Below are 17,508 nucleotides of genomic sequence, written 5' to 3' on the forward strand. Positions count from 1 at the left end.
ACTTTGTTTACTTATTATTTATCTGTTCATCCAATATTGACTTACCATTTTCTGCAATTATTATTGCTATTATTATTATTATTATTAATTTATTTACCTTGTCAGTTCAAATAATAATACAATAAAATGTATGCATACTGATATTAAATGAGAGTTAAGTGTAGCTATAGGTATTTAAATTGTATCAGGTATAATTTAGCAATTTTCCTGCAGGTGTCTGCATAAGTCTATATGCTTGCGGTGTTCTTAGCGCTGTGTAAGTACTCCAGAGCACTTGTTAATCTACGAGCATTTTCAAGTACTACTTAAGTTATGATGCTTTTGGGAAATGGGCCGCAAAACTAAGATGAATTGTAATATGGATTCTACGATCTATTTAGGCTTACGGTGCTTGTGGGAAAAGAGGAAGCCCTGCTTCCTTCTTATAATGCTTTAATACTATAAAGTCTCTTGGCAGATATTAGTCGTGATCTTCTCAAAATGGTTCAGTGACTCACTCATAGCACATAAGATGCTCATTTGTCACCACCTAGTGGCATCTCCAGAAGTGGTCACTGAACTAATCAATTAATGAAACTGAACATATTTGTGAAACAGAAGCAAGCAATAGCTTAAGTTGGTGCTATTAGCGTATTCTTTAAAAAATATAACGACTGAAAATATGTTTGTGATTCGTGGATCAGTGATTGTATCAACGTTTTTGCCCCTTATGAGGTTGCATCCCTGTGAGTTATAAACTTATAAAATTATGTCAGTCAATGAATTCACTCTGTGTTGGTAGCATGGTGATTCGGCCTTAATACCATGGGATGTGAATTAATTTACAATAATTCAATGATCAGAGTCATCTTATACTGTGGTTACCACATGTAGTATGCGGAAAACACTGAATCTAGTCATAAAAATGGCATTAGCAATAAAAAGCAGAATGTCATGGATTGACACATTTGGATGAAAATTAATGTTTGAATGTACAATTAATCAAATAAAAATTTAGATATGTTCTAGAGTGATAATTAAAAGAAAAAAGTATCTGATTTAATTTAATAAATAATCTGCAAGCGATGCACGCTTTAAAAAGAATGCGTAGTTGGGTGCATAAAATGTCCTGGAAAATTGTGCCTTGAAAAGAGTGGGAACCCTGTGTATGTATGTGGTTCTCAGATAAACGACTCCAAAAATATGTGCAGGCTGTTGGAGATCCTGGAGTTTGGTGCTCGCATGGGCTCATCATTTGTATCGAACACCCTGTCAGACCAAGTCAGACAAACAGTGGGCAGATGAGAAGGATTTATGTGAGGGTGTCATAGAAATGAGATTCACATATACAATGTCTCTCTCCCATTTCTTAGCATTGTGGTCCCTCCTGGCCTAAAGCACTAAGCTTTGTGGCCCTCAGTCTCATTACAGAACCACAACAGAAAGCTATAAAGGTCATAACAATGGCAAATTAACCCCTTTTGATAGTGCTGTTAGCATTTTTACCCCAGAATATATTTGTATCTCCTTATTAAAGGATAGTCAGAACATAGAGATTTCATTAAGTTGAAGGCATCCTGTTCTGAATATCTAAGAAAATGGATGATAGTTATAAAGTTGTGGGGATTTTGGGTACTTTCATTTCCAGTCCAAGTAGTGATGTCCTATGTTTATACTGACCTCTGGTGGCAGAGATCTGAGCAGCTTTTCTAAAACGTAAGTACTTTCCAGAGGTCAACATTTCTGTGTATAGAACCAGCGCTAGGGGTCGGCTACCAGGGCTAAAACCCTGAATGTTTTCAGTAAAACTCTGAAAATTATTATCGTCTTGTAATGATGCCAATAATATCAGTGCTTCGGTAGTAAATTGATTCTAAATATAAATATATTTTTAAGGTGCACTCAGTAATTTTTTCCCCATTAAAAAATTGTTCTCCTAAAGAAATGAATTGTAATTTTGAAACATGTATAAAATCTTGACCACTCACATGAGAACACTTCATATCAGTAACCTTAAAACAATTTAGTTTTATTCTACTACAACCATATTGTTATTGGACATTTTCACTCTTGGATTAATTTAATCATGGCTGATTGTGAATGGTGAATTTCTACAGTGGCATCTGTAACTGAAAACTATTGATTTTGAATGATGCTAAATCTACACCACTAGGTGTCACTGTAAGTCCAAGATGACACTAGCAAAACGTTACCGAGTGCACCTTTAATATAATAATATGTTAATTATACCGGCCTATCTACAGTATCGATAATACCAAATACAGTCTGAATTCAGTACCCACATCCTGTCCTCTTGGTGGCTGGTTTCAGGAAATCATGTTTATGTAAAAGTATGCAGGAAGAGCGCTTGTGGCAGTACGTGAACGGCTTAGTGAGTAATTGGAAACTTTGAGTTGGTCCATCCAGATACAGTAAGTACCAACTATTTAGATATATAACCCAGAAAACAAAGCTTTAAGTCACAAGCCAGTACATCTGCAAAACACATTTATTAAAAAAGAATGCAATGAAACTTTGGCAAATCTAGAAAACAAACTATTTTTGTATTTTTATAATCACCTCTTTTAGCCTATAGACAGCCTGCTATCTTCTAAACTAACTTTAAACACCAGACAAATCAATAATAGGCCATTAAACTGTCAATAGTAAACAATGTGTGTTGAGCAATGGATAGCCAAAAGGGACAAAAATAATGTTTTTTAAATGACATTTTAAAGCACGCAATTTCTGATCTTTGAGCGAATCTGAGGCTAAGACAAAAGTTAGTGGGACGTTTTAGTTGCTGTAATATTTTAATATTTACTGTATAAGTGACACCTCACAGATCATTTAAACTTTTATTATCATATTCCAATATTGCATCAAAGAATGGCCCCATACGTACACAGAGAGGTCAGCACTAAGCCCCAAATATCCACTGACCCTAGATAAAACAATTCTAGATAAACTAGAATAAAACTCATCGCCTTCCAGCAGGATCTGATGGTTTGAGCTATAATCCTGACTCTGAACCGTAGGACATGGCTTACACCAAGGGAAACTAATCTATCACTAGCTCATGTTATTCTACACTTATTGAGTCCTCTGAGAGAAAATAACCTTACAGAGAGAGGACATGAACAACATAAGTCTACTTTGAATGCGCATATTTGTGTTGCAACATGTTTTAAACCCAATTTTTAGACTTTTATGACAAACTTTTGTGTGAAATAAATAGCGTTCACACATGTTCAGCTTTAGATTGTGAGATCCATTAGTCACTGATGCCCTACTCGCTCGGGAGAAAATGGCATGTAATTGTGCTTAAACCCTCTCCCCACCGTGCTAAATGCTCTGTAGAGAAATTAGCTAATTTCTAGAGAGTGTAATTATGCTAATGAAGAAAGTTTGTGCATGATGTTTTTAGCCCACTGTTATTTCTCCATTTATCATCTATTTAGTGGAGGTGTGCTGCTACAGTTGGCTTGCTCTGGCTGTTTGCTGAACATATCGACTGGGCACTTGAGGGAATCAGGCAATGTGTTGCTCTAATTGTCTTGCTCCTCTGGGGAATAAAAAATATTGCAGTTTCACTGAACTGCGTTTCACTTTTATTAGAGCTCAGCTCCAGGGAAAACTGAGGAATATTTTAAAATGTTCTATTTTTGTTTTATTTTTATTTTTTTTTACAACATTTATTTATTTGTTCCTGTGGAGAATTTCTTAGCTCTTTATCTTTTAACTAGTAGATATACACAGAAAATATTTAGCTGCAGTGTCAGCTCTCTACCACAAGAGGGACATCATAGTTGGAAGTATGTTTTTTCTCTCCTTTTATTTGCACTGATTGAACTCGTGAAGTAAAATGAACCCAAGTGCATTTGCTGACAGAGACGATCAATAGAGCATTCCAGTTTATTTACTAAGGGCTACAAATATATTACATGGAAAATTAAATAAAACGATACTAGTAAAACTGTTGCCGACTTAATGTCTCCCTTTATTTGAGGATAATATACTCGCTAAAATATTCTTTAGAAAAATAAACCAATAAATATAAGTAGTCTTACTTGAAAATGGCACAACTTTTAGATTTTATAAAAACATACAGTATATGGGACAAACATAGAGCCAGCCAAATTTTAAAACTCTTCAAATAAAGTTTTTGAAGAAAACCCTGTTTTTTTGGCCGCAATTTGTTGTCTTTTGGTTGGTTAATAAAACGACATACTAGAAAACTCTTTTCCCAAGACACAAGTGCTTTCCGATGCCAGAGCAACAAAGAAAAAACATCTTACAAATCCGGAGGGGTGTGCGGGGGATGGCACTCTTAAACTGAATGCCGACTGTACGGCAAATCTTAGACACCCTATCTTTCTCTAGAGCCCCAGATGACATGAGAGCTGTGAATTCTTCAAGTGTGTTTTTTTTGCTTTGGCTGACAATAAAAACATGAGAAATGTGTAAATTTTTGAGGTTCCCCAAGTGTTCAAGATGTTGAAAGGCCCAGCATACTCTTTTCTGTAACTCTGTTCTGACTAAGAATGCTTGTTGAGAATCACGTTCTAAAAGCTTGTCTGATACACCAGTTTTGAAGTGGGAGGGCTGCAAATTGGCTGGTTGTGACATCATCACACTATTCCACAGTCAATATGCAGATTGGTAGAGCTCATGACACTCAAAGCGCTTTGCTCTTGGCTTTCTTCTGGGAAAGCTGATGATGTTGTTGGGCCTCATGTATTCAGATACAAGACAAAGGGCGGCCTAACACAGTTAGGTCCCACAAAAACAAAGTCATAAATCTTGCTGATAAAAAACGCACCAAAATCAAACAAAGGGAGTACAAAACCGACTACAAATCCCAAGAAGCCTTGCTCAATTTACAACTGTGTGAAATTCCAAAGGATCGAACTCTCAACTCCTATTGGATGAGGCACTCAACAGAACGCACCTCAACTATGATGTCATCAGGAGTAGAAATACCTCGAAAATCGTTCTGTACCTTGCTTCCAGTGACTTTGGTTGCCGTGCATAGACGCAGTTAATCGCTGCTCTCAGGTGTTGCCTAGTTGCATGAGGAAGTAATGTTGAACTTGAAATTGCGGTCTTACAATCTCTATCTCGCTGGACGAGTTGGGTTTACTCTGTGTTCCACCGAACACTGTAACGGATCCGAAGAAGACCACCGAGCAATCCACCAAGCAACCTTCATCTGTTTGCCTGCAGAAGTGAAGAAAGAAGAATTCCCTTCCCTCTTCAATCAAGTTGACGTCGCTGATTTCTTCGCCAGCCCGCCGAGAATCAGCAGCCGTACCGCCTGCCGACAGAGCGAGGAAACGGCCTCCCATCATCACCCAAGCCTCGAGGAACCGAGTCAGAGTCGAACGACGGATGAACACACGTTCTACATGCGTCCCCACACGATCCAAGTAAGAGGTTAACGTCTGTGCAGAGATAGGATATTTAGGTGTGTTATTCTTGTTGATCAAGTTTATTGTTTGTACAGTTTACGGACTGCAGAGTCCGCTCATTGTTGCTAATAATACTCAAGGTATTAATGTAACATACTGTTATCACAAATTAGAGTTTGCTGTGTTGTAATCCAACCACGTTGAACTGTTGTGTATTTACGCCATCACGGATGAGACCGGCACACTGTGTTTATCCATTAACGGACCAGAGGTCGCGGGACGGGTTACGAGCCGTTCACCTAGTCTCTGAGTGATAAACTAACAGTTTGCGACACCGGCTTCAGCGCCGCCACTTTATTCTCTCTCTTTCTGTCGTACTAACCACACACACGCACGCACACACGACCCCTTACAAACATTTGCTAGTAGATACATTTGTGATAAAGCTCAGCTTTGTCCCCAAGTTATCGTGCAAGCGTAGACACGCTGTAAACGGGCAGATTAACCATTAACCGGCTTCTCTCCGCCCACATTCGCGGCCATACTCTCTGGCCGGAAATGTCACGTGACGCACTCTACACGAGAGTCACGTCCGCCATTCTGTGCGCGTCACTCCTCTCACATACACAAACACACACACACCGTCCTCTCATGTGTTATATAGGCTTATTTTGGTTACCATATCTAATCACGTCACTGTTTAGTTTGTAGTTGTAGGTCGGAAGTTTTTTAACCGCATTGTATTAATTATTAATTGATATTACGGCATCAACTTTGTTATATTTCAAAGAGAAGTGTTTTGGTTTGTTTTGCATACACATGGGTCAAAGGCTGGCAGGGGATGTCAGTGCTCGAATTCAACCCTTCGTTGTTCCCTTTTTAATTTTAATGATCTACGGACATCAAATTTCCTAAGAGAACAATCTAATATTGAGACTGTTATTAGTCCCTGAATCCAGGGTGGTGCCCCGTCGACATTAATCCTAATTAATATTCTATTGATTTTGATAATTTACAATTATCTTTGATGATTGTTGAATTTGAAGGATCAATAAGCTAGTGTTAAGTCTAATTAATGTTTAATTAATTTTAATAATTAATTATTATCTTTGATAATGGTTGATATTCTATTGAATTTGTTGATTTAAAGGATTAAAAAAAGCTAACATTGGTTCTAATCAATGTTCTATTGATTTTAATAATTAATGGTTATCTATGATAATTATTGATTATTGCTAATAGCCAAACCCGCTCCTAAACTGTGAACCCTACATCATTCTCATCTCCTCCCTACAGTATATCTACCGAGAACAGAATACAGAGCACAGAGAATATGGGGTTGATTGCTGCCATCTTGGGCCTCAGTCTCCCCTATTCTCAGGCATATACTTTAAATGCATGCATATATATATATATATATTAGGGCTGGGATAAACGATTATTTTTTAAACGATTAATCTAGCGATTATTTTTCCGGTGCATCGATTAATCTAACGATTCGTTTTTTCAGTCCGATTCGATTTCGATTCGATTAATCGACTTGTGACAACACAGGTAATACCGGTTTCATCGGGGGTGGGGGTGTATAAAATGTTAAAAAAAAAAACATTTGCCGGGAGTTTGATTGACTGGCGATCTGATCAATCAATCATAATACTCCATTTTTGTCCGACAAAGTAGTCAGGAGAGAGAAGATTAACGTCGGTGGATTTCAATTTGAATAATGGATTGTAGGCTACAGTACTGACATCTTTCCGCGGTTAAAACGACAGTCCTTCTGATGTAGGCTACATTCATGTTTAGCCTATTTGATGCTATAAATTAACCAAGGAAAAGATGATCGGTTCACGAGCAGCTTTAACTGAGGCAATCTGTCATGACACATTAAAGAGCCACAAAATAGTAGGCCTATTTATGGTTTAATTTTCTGCTTGGTCCTGTCTGTCAGCGCGTTGTCAGTGACCTCTATGTATTTTTCACGACATTCATAGCTATAAGCGCATTATTAATAGCTATAAGCGAAAACTTTAGGTGTCGACAACGTATTATAGGCTACTCCAACATCGAGTGGAGAGTTGAAAAAAAACTTACGGTGCTCTGTCATCTGCAGCTGCAACCGGGTGGCGCCTCTTCAGTTGCTGGTGCATTGCCGTGGTGCTAGAATGGAAGGCCATCTCCATTTTGCAAAGACGACGTATCACGGAATTGTTTCCTTTTAAATTAAAGAATTCCCATACTTTAGAGGAACGAGTGCATGCCGCCTTGCACTTCTGATAGTCTGGGGAGCCACTCGTGTTGCTACTACTTGCCGGTGCCGTCATCTTTGTTTTGGGTCCGACGAATCGACGCGCATATTTTGCGTTGACGTCATAATATATATATATATATATATATATGTATATATGTATATATACTTTTTCACCATACATGGTTAACCAATTAACAGGTTTTTAAAAAAAAGATTTGATAGAATTTTTACATTCTTTTTCTGTTAAAATTACAAACGTACGTACGTACCTACGTACATACCTTACATCAACCTTGGAATGGCTTACTTATAGTTGTCTCTGCACATTAAATTAGGACAGGACAAAGTTGACATTTTAACATCGAAAACATGATACACTTCACCTTTTAAGAGATCCAGCTCAGACATCTTGCACAGTGCAGCTCAAAGTCATCCTACTGTATATCATGGCAAGTGGCGTAATTTTGTGGCAAGACCCGTCAAGTTGCGGGTTATCATTTTTATCTGTTGCACTTTAGTCCCCCAGTTCACGCTAACTCTTGGTATTTTATAGATGTGGTCTCCTCGTGGGGGATTAAGCGATCAGGGCACTGCTTTTTTCTGTGATGTCATGGCTGCCTAACTTGGCAGCAGCTAACACACTCCGCTCTTGACGCCAAGTACTCTCTCCAAGATGTGGAGACACAACAGTTGCCCTGGCAACAGAGTAAACAAATAATAGAGATGCATCATTGTACCCAGTATGCTCTCTGTTTTTCAGATATGCTGGGTTGTTAATGATGGAACATGCACAGGGATGTGGTGTAAATTACAGTAATCCTAAATATTTCACATCAAGGAGGCTTGGCAGGAGGACTGTGGAAGCTGTGTGGTATCTATGATGCTTTGATAAGAGAAAAAATGAGCCTCAGGGAAAATGATTGCTAATTTTACCACACATACAGATGTATGACCTAATCAGGGGAAATGAACAGTTGTGCCAAGACGCTGCAAACCGCAACCAAAGATTGATTCTAAAGGCCACAGTAAGCCATTTATTAAAACTGAGAAAGTACAGTGAGGGTATGATGTAACCCTCAGAGCCTCAGCGGGCTTACAGTCAAGCAAAATCCTGAAAATATGATGCATTTGCAGGCAATAACACTTAAAGGGCAACAAACATGTCTTCATAAAGCAGAATCTATCTCAAGTATATCTACTGTACAGTACATATTCTAAGAATCTTCAGAACAATGTCATGTTTGAGTCCAGAATTGACGTCATGGAAATGAATTGTCTGTTTTTTTAGTCCTGCGATAATTTTTCTTTGCAGACAATGTCCTTGTCTGTCCTATCAGAGTGTTTGTGTATGTTTGAGTTCCTCAGTTTGTTTCTTGGGTTCCTGGTTTTATCTGCCGTGTTGTGATATCTGGAACATCACCCGTTCTATCAACAGTCAAGCATTTTTGCATTCAAGCGTAGCTTTTGTTCTAGAGATGATGTAGATGCAGTTGGTATATGTAAGGTCTGTTAAATGAGCTGTATGATATCTTTACTTTGTAATCTGTTTGTTATCATCAGGAAATGTTGAATCTGATTACCAAGATGCTTAAAAGACCATTATCTGTTTGTAATCACATTTTCCCTTCAATGTAACCACAAAGAACTGACCTTATCCTTGAACGTATCAGTTGTATTAAACTGACCATCAGGTGGCAGTATTGTGTATATATATGCTAGGGATCATCCAAATCTCACATTTATAATATTGCAGAAACACACATCAGAATGTCCTTCTCGTTCTTTGTTCTTGTTACTTTAGGGCTGTGATCTTTAATAGATTTTATATTTTTTACTTTATATTTTAATTGAATGTGCTCAGCAATTGGTCAAAAACCTCTGTATTTTGTTAACAAGTCTTTGACTAAACATTGTAATAGCAGTTTTACAGTTATGACAAGTTGGTGATAAGTTTGCTTTGTCTCCTTTTATGCCTTTTATATCAGTCTTTTGGTCTAATTTATGTATTAGTTTGTGTGATTAATATGTAAGTAAAGATGTGGCATTTTGTTTCCATTTTTAATGACACACCATTAAGTTGTCACCAAAAACCTATTTTTTGTGCAATATAACATATTTTTATAACACTTGCCATAATACATTTAATTAAGTCATCTACACTAAGTCATAAGCTGCATTCAAATTCATGTACTGTCAGAGAATGTTATTTACTCTAGAAAATGATTTACTCTAGTTTTGTTAAACATGTACAGTTTTCATGGTATATAAAGCACTTTCATTTAAAAAGAGCCAAACGACCTACAGTTCTCCACCATTTATTTGTATTCAGTGTTTTAAATCTCAGGTGTCCTGAGCTCTTGTGGGATTATCGGATAGTACAGTGTCCATTGGATACACACTACAGAATCTTGCTGGATGTAGTAGGGCATATGGTATTTATCGCCTACCATTTCATAAATTCTGATGATTTGGACTACTCAATTGAAAAACTGATTTTTGCTTACTATATTGAGGGAAAATACATATATTTGGATGCGGAGAGAGATATTGTCTTTTACAATATAGTATAATTCAATAATAATTGTCATTACACATTCACTGATTAAGTAAACTTCACAACAAGACACAGAAGAGTAAAAGAGTGTCTGCTGTCTGAACTATTAGCGCCTCAGAGTCCTCAGCTACCTCATCGACCTCGGCGTCAAGTTTAACTCCACTTAATCCCGTCTTTCATTAAATGTAGATATAAACTTTGAAAGATCACTCAGAATCTCTAGACACGACAGATGTGAATTTTTGCTGCATGGGAGGCTAATGTATTTTTAGAGAACGAAAGGGGCAAGTGGAGCTGTAATTATAAACGTTGTTAAAATATTGTTTTCATTTCAAAGCAAAACAAAACTGCTTTTCCCACTCACTTCAAAGCGGTGTAAGTGAGGACTAAACCACAGGGCTGGAACGTAGCATTTTAGTCTTAATGAAACACAAATGCGAAAAGTGTGCAAAGTCTGAGGCGGTTGAGTCGGAACGTCTAGAGCATCTCTGCAGCAATAATAGAGTGAAATCTGTCAATTACCCGGCTCAGATAATTACGAGCTAGAGATGGAACATAAACCCATAAAGAACTTTGAAGTAATTCAGGCAACGTCATGTCTGCCTGCATAGTCTCTGTCTATGATCATTTAAGTTGGTATGGCTATGTGATTATGAAATTACATTTAAAATTTTAAGAAAAAATTAATTTACAACTTCATGTAACAGTGAAAGAACTGAAATTTGAAGTGTGTAGTTTTTTATGATGTTGAAATACTTTCACCTATTGCAGCTCAAAATTCAGAGACAACTTTAAGACACTTTTAGGTTGATTGCCTGAAAAATTTAAACATTGTGGCTCTGTGGGGGGGGGACTATCTGTTTGCTGACCATTGACAGATAGGTAAAGCCCAAAGTATACTTCGATTTTGACTGTCGAATGTGAGCCTGTCAAAGTATAATCCAAATAACTGTCACTCACTTCAGACTCAAGTTTTACAATTGCAGGTATCTCCAGACGTCCTCACACACAAGCTCTTGAGGTGCAAATCCACTGTTGTTGTTCTTACCTTTGTCTCCTGATGTTTAGCGCCGATTACTTCTAGCGTTTCTTAGTGACAACAACAGCTCAACTGTGAGAGTTGCCACCTTGTGGACACACTAATTAGTGCAAATTGTTCCAGGCACATGCGCATTCTGGGTGTTCAAAGACGCTTGGTTAGAAAAATTGGGCCGTGCGCGTTCAGTGCTCGTGCACTCTGCTGGTGACGAGATTTGATTTGCGTTGTGCGTCCTGTATGCAGATGACTACTTTGGGCTTAAGTGTTTGAGAAATCTGTTTGAAAACAATAGTTCATTTTGCAGTTCTGTTTGGTGCAGCAGAAATTACACACCTAGTTGCTTCATGTTCACCGCAGTAGCGGCATAGATTTACCATACCAGAGACTGTCTTTGTGTTATTTTGTACAGCATGGAAACTTTGTTCAAAACAGTGCACACACACACTCACTCTGGCCTAGTGCTTCAGTTAGTGTGAGTGATTACAGGCAGAAATTCCATGTCATCACTCCAGTCTTGTTTGGATAATTCTTGCCACCTCACACCAGGAGCTCAGCATCCCCAGCAGTTGATTTATTTCACACTGAAGGCGTGCAGTGGCAATACAGTAATGCATGACTGCTACAAACGCACATACATACATCCGCATATGGAGACGCCATGCTCGGGAGCTTGTTTTGTCTAGATGTGTGCAGCCTCTGGTATTTCTCCTTTCCAGTCTTATTAAAAAGTTCTACAATATGTAAAGGCAGCGGTTGTAAGGTGTGTCTGTGTGAAATTAGGTATTCACTGAGCTTTAAGAGATTAGAATAAACAAATAACTGAATTACTTTTGTAGTGTGACAAAACATACCGTGTGATTCTAACAATAGTCTTAGAACAGTTGTCAATGAAAAACAAAGCTAAATGAAAATGCAGTAAACCATATACAGTAATTGTGTATAGTTCAGACAGCAAAAAAAAGGTTTATCAACTTTTAAATGGGAGAAGAAAATGCTAGTCTTTTGTTGTTGATGACTAAGGCTATTTTTCCAATCAAACTATAGTTTTCTGGCACAAATGTACCTGTTATTTGATAATTTTACTAATACTAAAACATTATTAAGCCCAGTGTTTGTTCCATGTGTTAGGCTGGTAAATCACTGCACAGAGACTGATGAGAACCACTGTTTATTTCACTATAGGGCCCCTTAGGTTAGGTTTAGGGTTTGGTTAAGGGTGAACAGTTAATAGATTATACATTTCTGTTGACTGTATTACATCATATGCAACTAAAAACAATACTATGGACATTTCACTCAGAAACTCCAGCTCACACATACCCATATTTTAAACAAACACTTCCAGCATGGGGCTGCAGTTTGAATTTCTGTTTGCACAGACCGATTTCAGCTGAAGAATTTTCAATCTATACCATTGCCAAATTCACAGTGAGATTGTTGCAGCGAAGGGTAGCCAAGAAAATAACCGCATGTGTTTCCACCTTCTCCAACTGTTTATTGGATTTAAAAAAACATCAGACTAAATTGAGTACACTGTTAACAATATTGTTTTCAAATCTTTGCCTCCTCCTTTATCTTACTTTGTCAACACTCCCTAAATTCGCAGATAAGTCTGCAGCAAATCATTGTTTAAGTTTGTGTCTTCATGTCATGTCTTATTTTGCAGCTTGCTGGATCTGCTGCCTTGGCACATTTATAAAAGAATGGCAGTGTTTAAAGAGCCTGCAGACACCTTTGTTTCCCTCCATGTCTGTTCTTTCCAAATGAGCTAGAAGAAAAGCCCACTCTGCAGTCTCTCGCTTTACTATGGCTGGAGTTCAGAACCCTGTCAGGTCGTTGAAGAACTATTCCAAGTCTTAAAGTCCACTTCTGGCCTAGACTTCATGGCATTTGTGAAACAAGCAGCTTAGAAAAAATATTTTTCATAAAAGAAAAAAAACGTGCAGAAAGGCCTCTAATGGAAGCCCAATTAATTAGGATGAGCACAGTCCGTTCCTTGCACACTGGAATGTGCTCAGGAATCTTGCATTGAAAATACCAGCCAATTATTTGTATTTTTTTCCATAAAAGTCAGGTGGCATAATCTATTGATACTGTTTCAAGGGGGAATCAGTAACTGGAATACAGATTTAACTTAAAAGGTTCAGTTTAATGGGAAGACACCATGGTGGAACTTTATGATGCAGGCTTACTGTATAACAGCATAACAAAAGCAAATTCTTCTGTATAGACTCTCCTTTTTTTCCCTCCCTGCTGAGGAGTGTAACTCCTTTGGCAGTTACCTGCTTAGAATTGAATCAGAGTTAAAACAGACCAATCTGGCTCTAAAATCTGATCTGATATATGCACATTTACATATATCAAAATGATATTTCGCCCAAAAATGAATATTTTGTCATAATATACCTACTCTTATCTCATTCCAAACCCATATGGATCCAAAGCCTCTTATGCGGAGCACAAAAGAAAAATATTATTGAATATCCTGGTCTTTTCTTTTCAATGCAGTGGCAATTAATAGTGTCTTTAAAGCTTAAAAAAGGACCAAGTGTCTTGTGCTACATATTCCAAGTCTTCTGAAGGCTTTTGAATCATGATATCTTTAGCCTTTTTGCAAGTGCTTTAAGAGAAGCATGTTTGTGCAAGAATTTGTGTTGTTTATTGCTTAAAAAGTTGTAATTTTTAGTGAACTTTTCCTTTAATCGTGCTTACAAACTAAACCCACACTTTGTGTTGGGCTATTACATCTTAAACATGGATTATTTTGGTACCCACATATACACACACCGAGCACTTTATTAGGAACACTATGGTTCTAATAAAGTGCCCAATGTAGTCTTCTGCTGTTGTAGCCCATCCGCCTCAAGGTTTGAGGTGTTGTGAATTCTGAGATGCTATTCTGCACACCACAATTGTACAGAGTGGTTATCAGAGTTACCATAGCCTTTCTGTCAGCTCAAACCAGTCTGGCCATTCTCTGTTGACCTCTCTCATCAACAAGGCGTTTCTGTCTGCAGAACTGCCGCTCGCTGGATGTTTTGGTTTTTGGCAACATTCTGAATAATCTCTAGAGACTGTTGTGTGTGAAAATCCCAGGAGATCAGCAGTTACAGAAATACTCAAACCAACCCATCTGGCACCAACAATTATGCCACGGTCGAAATCAATGAAATCTATTTTTTTTCTCCATTCTGATGGTTGATGTGAATAATTATTGAAGCTCCGTATCTGCATGAATTTATGCATTGTACTGCATCCACACGATTGGCTGATTAGTAAATAGCATGAATAAGTAAGTGTTTAGGTTTTCCTAATAAATGGCTCTGTGTTTATTAAAATCAACATGTATGGGAGGTTATATGGGAGGACTCTTTTATCACACTATGAGTAATTTTATATACATGGTAACAGTGTATATCATGATATATGATTACATTTTGCTGTTTAATAATAACCCTGTCACACTGCCTCTTTCATTGAAAAAAGTCTCCCCCTTTTGTTTTCCCTTAATACAATTTAAATTGGCCATATTGTCCCTGCCAACTTCATGGAAGTGGAGGCAATATATGTCTACCATTAAATCTTGCCACATTGCCAAGCTTTCCGGTAGTGTTACCCCCCTCAGCATTGAACCACAGCTGAACCACACACCCTGCAGCACAGTTAGGAAAGAGACACTTTCCCATGGAGGACAGCTGTGTTCTCATGTACAATGCGTGTGAATGAATTTGCCCCTGGCTCTCTCTCTCTCAGCTCAGCTGGATCAGACCTGCAATGATGAATGAGGCATGTAATATCACCAAACTCGCTGGTATTTCACGAACAAGGCAGTGTCCACATTCCTGTGCCAAGTGGACCTCCCTTCCTTGCAGACACACAAACACATCGTGCTACGCAAAGCCTGTGGTTGCTGTCTGACACAAAAGATGTGCATAATATGGGTTGCAGAAATTCTCAAGTCTGATTGCAAGAGCTACATTTGAAGTAGTTGTAAAATGACTATAAAGGCACACCGGTGACCACACATTGTATGTAAATGCACCAAGTTCCTACATTGCTTGGACAACCGTAAAATCCTACATTTAGGGTATTGAACTGTTTCTTTTTGTGCAAAATGTTTTTATTCTGGTTGTTATTGATGCATTTATCTGTCATTTATCATATTGTTGTTGCCCGAATGTGGAGTCTGTACGACCTTGTGTTTTAGGCACTTCATGACCCATGATCAAATCACTTCAACGCACAACGTCTTATTGTGGCCTACAATTAACAATTGTTCACCTAATTAACAGAGTTGTGTTTGGGGCTTTTAATTGCAACTGTTTCCCACATGGCCCCTTCCCAAATTAGCTGCTTAAATAACGTCAAGGCAAATTAGAGATTCTAGTGTAAAGTGAGTAGCATAAGAGTTTCTTATGGGTGAATAACCCAAGCCTAATAACTGCCATTAGTAACACTTTCTTGTCTCACAAGGTGGCTCACACTCAGTCCGCTGGTTATGCAGTATCAGCGTGTGTGTTACAGTTTGTATAATATAACATCTATGGCCACAGGCACGGGTGTGAAACACTGACCTCTCGGAACACGGCTCACATTACTCCGCTGATTCTCATTTTGCACATTCTTGCTGGATCATGATGTTAATGACATGAGAACATAACACACTGTGAGAAAAATGTCTCTTTTGTTTACACTTGTCAAATGGCCATTCTGGAAGACTCTGGCTCTGAAATTGCTGGTGTAAGTTGCTACAAATCATTAAAACATGTATGTTACATTTCAGCTTGCTGTTAGGCTACTACATCTAAAACATGGATGTTTTTTTGTTTTCATACATATTGTTATATAAAAAATCTAAGCTGGTTTGTTGGCCTTACCTGGTCTCCCACCCTTTTCAAGATGGTCTGATTGTGTTTTGAGCACTTATAATAAAAACAAAACAGACCTTAGCATACCAGCTTGGTTCAGGGTTTTTTCTTTTTTTTCTTTTTTCAGCAGGGTACAAAGTTGCACCATACATAGAATTATCTTTGATCGCTATGTTTCTTGGCAACTATAAAAACCTATAATTAGGCTAATATTATAACTGTGTTATTTGGCAGAGGAGCAGTTTGTTGTGATTCAGCTTTAACCCAGAGGCCCTGTTGCATGTTGGAGAGCTGTGCTGTAGTGGAACAGCTGTAGTGTAAAGAGAAGCACAATGCCACTGATCTCTCTGTTCTCCGCACCTGTTAACTGGGTGCAGGTCTGTGAGCATATGCTGTGAGGGTGTCATCACTGACCTTAGAGAGTATGGAGTTGCCCATCTCACTGCTGTTAGATGTGTTTATCTCTCCATGTATTTTCTCTGTCCTTCTATCAGTATGTTTGTCAGTAATGAGGGAGTAATGCTGGAATCACTGCCTTTTGTGAGAGATTTGATGGGTTTGCAAAGGATGTGTTGTGCCTTGTTGCTTCTTTTCAGCTTTGGAGGTCTTTTGGAGATCAACTTTGTGGTCTAACATGGCCTGACCTTTATACCTTGCTAGATCAAGCCACAAATTCAAGGCCAAAATCAAACCCTTAGAGCATCTTCTTTTTAGTGTTCCACAGTATACCGGATAAGAACGCATCTTCTTCTTTCAGTGTTCTGTGAACGGAGAAGGAAGTACTTTGCCATACTTTTGCTGGTATCTCACTGTAATATATTTTTTACGGTATTGTGCAACCATACTGCTTTTACTGACATCTGTTCTCCCTGCTGGAAAAACCTGGCCATTGTGTATGGAGGCCCAAACCTGCAAAAATAATAAATAAATAAATGTAATGATAAAAAAATAACTAAAGGAATAAATGTCTTGATAAAACAAATATAATTAGTTTTTTATTAAATTATTCCTGAATTTATTATTGTATGACTTTATTCCTTTAATATTTTCTATATTTATTTTTAACTTTTTTGTATTTATTCATTTATTTTGCATTGATTTTTATTTTTGTATTTATGTGTTCATTTATATTCCCACATATATTTATATATATATATATATATATATATATATATATATATATATATATATATATATATATATATATATATATTACCATATTGTGTATATTATTATATTATAAATAAATATACAAATATATGAATGCATAAATAAATAATAATAAAAAAATGAAAGAATAAAAGTAAAAAGAGAAAATAGGGAAAAAAGTCTACAAAAATAAATTCAGGAATAACTTTCATAAAAAACTAATTATATTTGTTTTATCAAGACATTTATTCCTTTATTTA

General features: G+C 37.4%; 1 protein-coding gene across 3 annotated transcripts in view; it reads left to right on the top strand.

The window, feature by feature from the left end:
• LOC127635210 (uncharacterized protein C8orf34 homolog) overlaps window positions 1–17,508 on the top strand; it is a 104,831-nt gene that overhangs the window by 42,300 nt on the left and 45,023 nt on the right. The window lies entirely within an intron of this gene.

The sequence above is a fragment of the Xyrauchen texanus genome, chromosome 42 (assembly GCF_025860055.1).
Source record: "Xyrauchen texanus isolate HMW12.3.18 chromosome 42, RBS_HiC_50CHRs, whole genome shotgun sequence".
Taxonomy (NCBI): Eukaryota; Metazoa; Chordata; class Actinopteri; order Cypriniformes; family Catostomidae; genus Xyrauchen; species Xyrauchen texanus.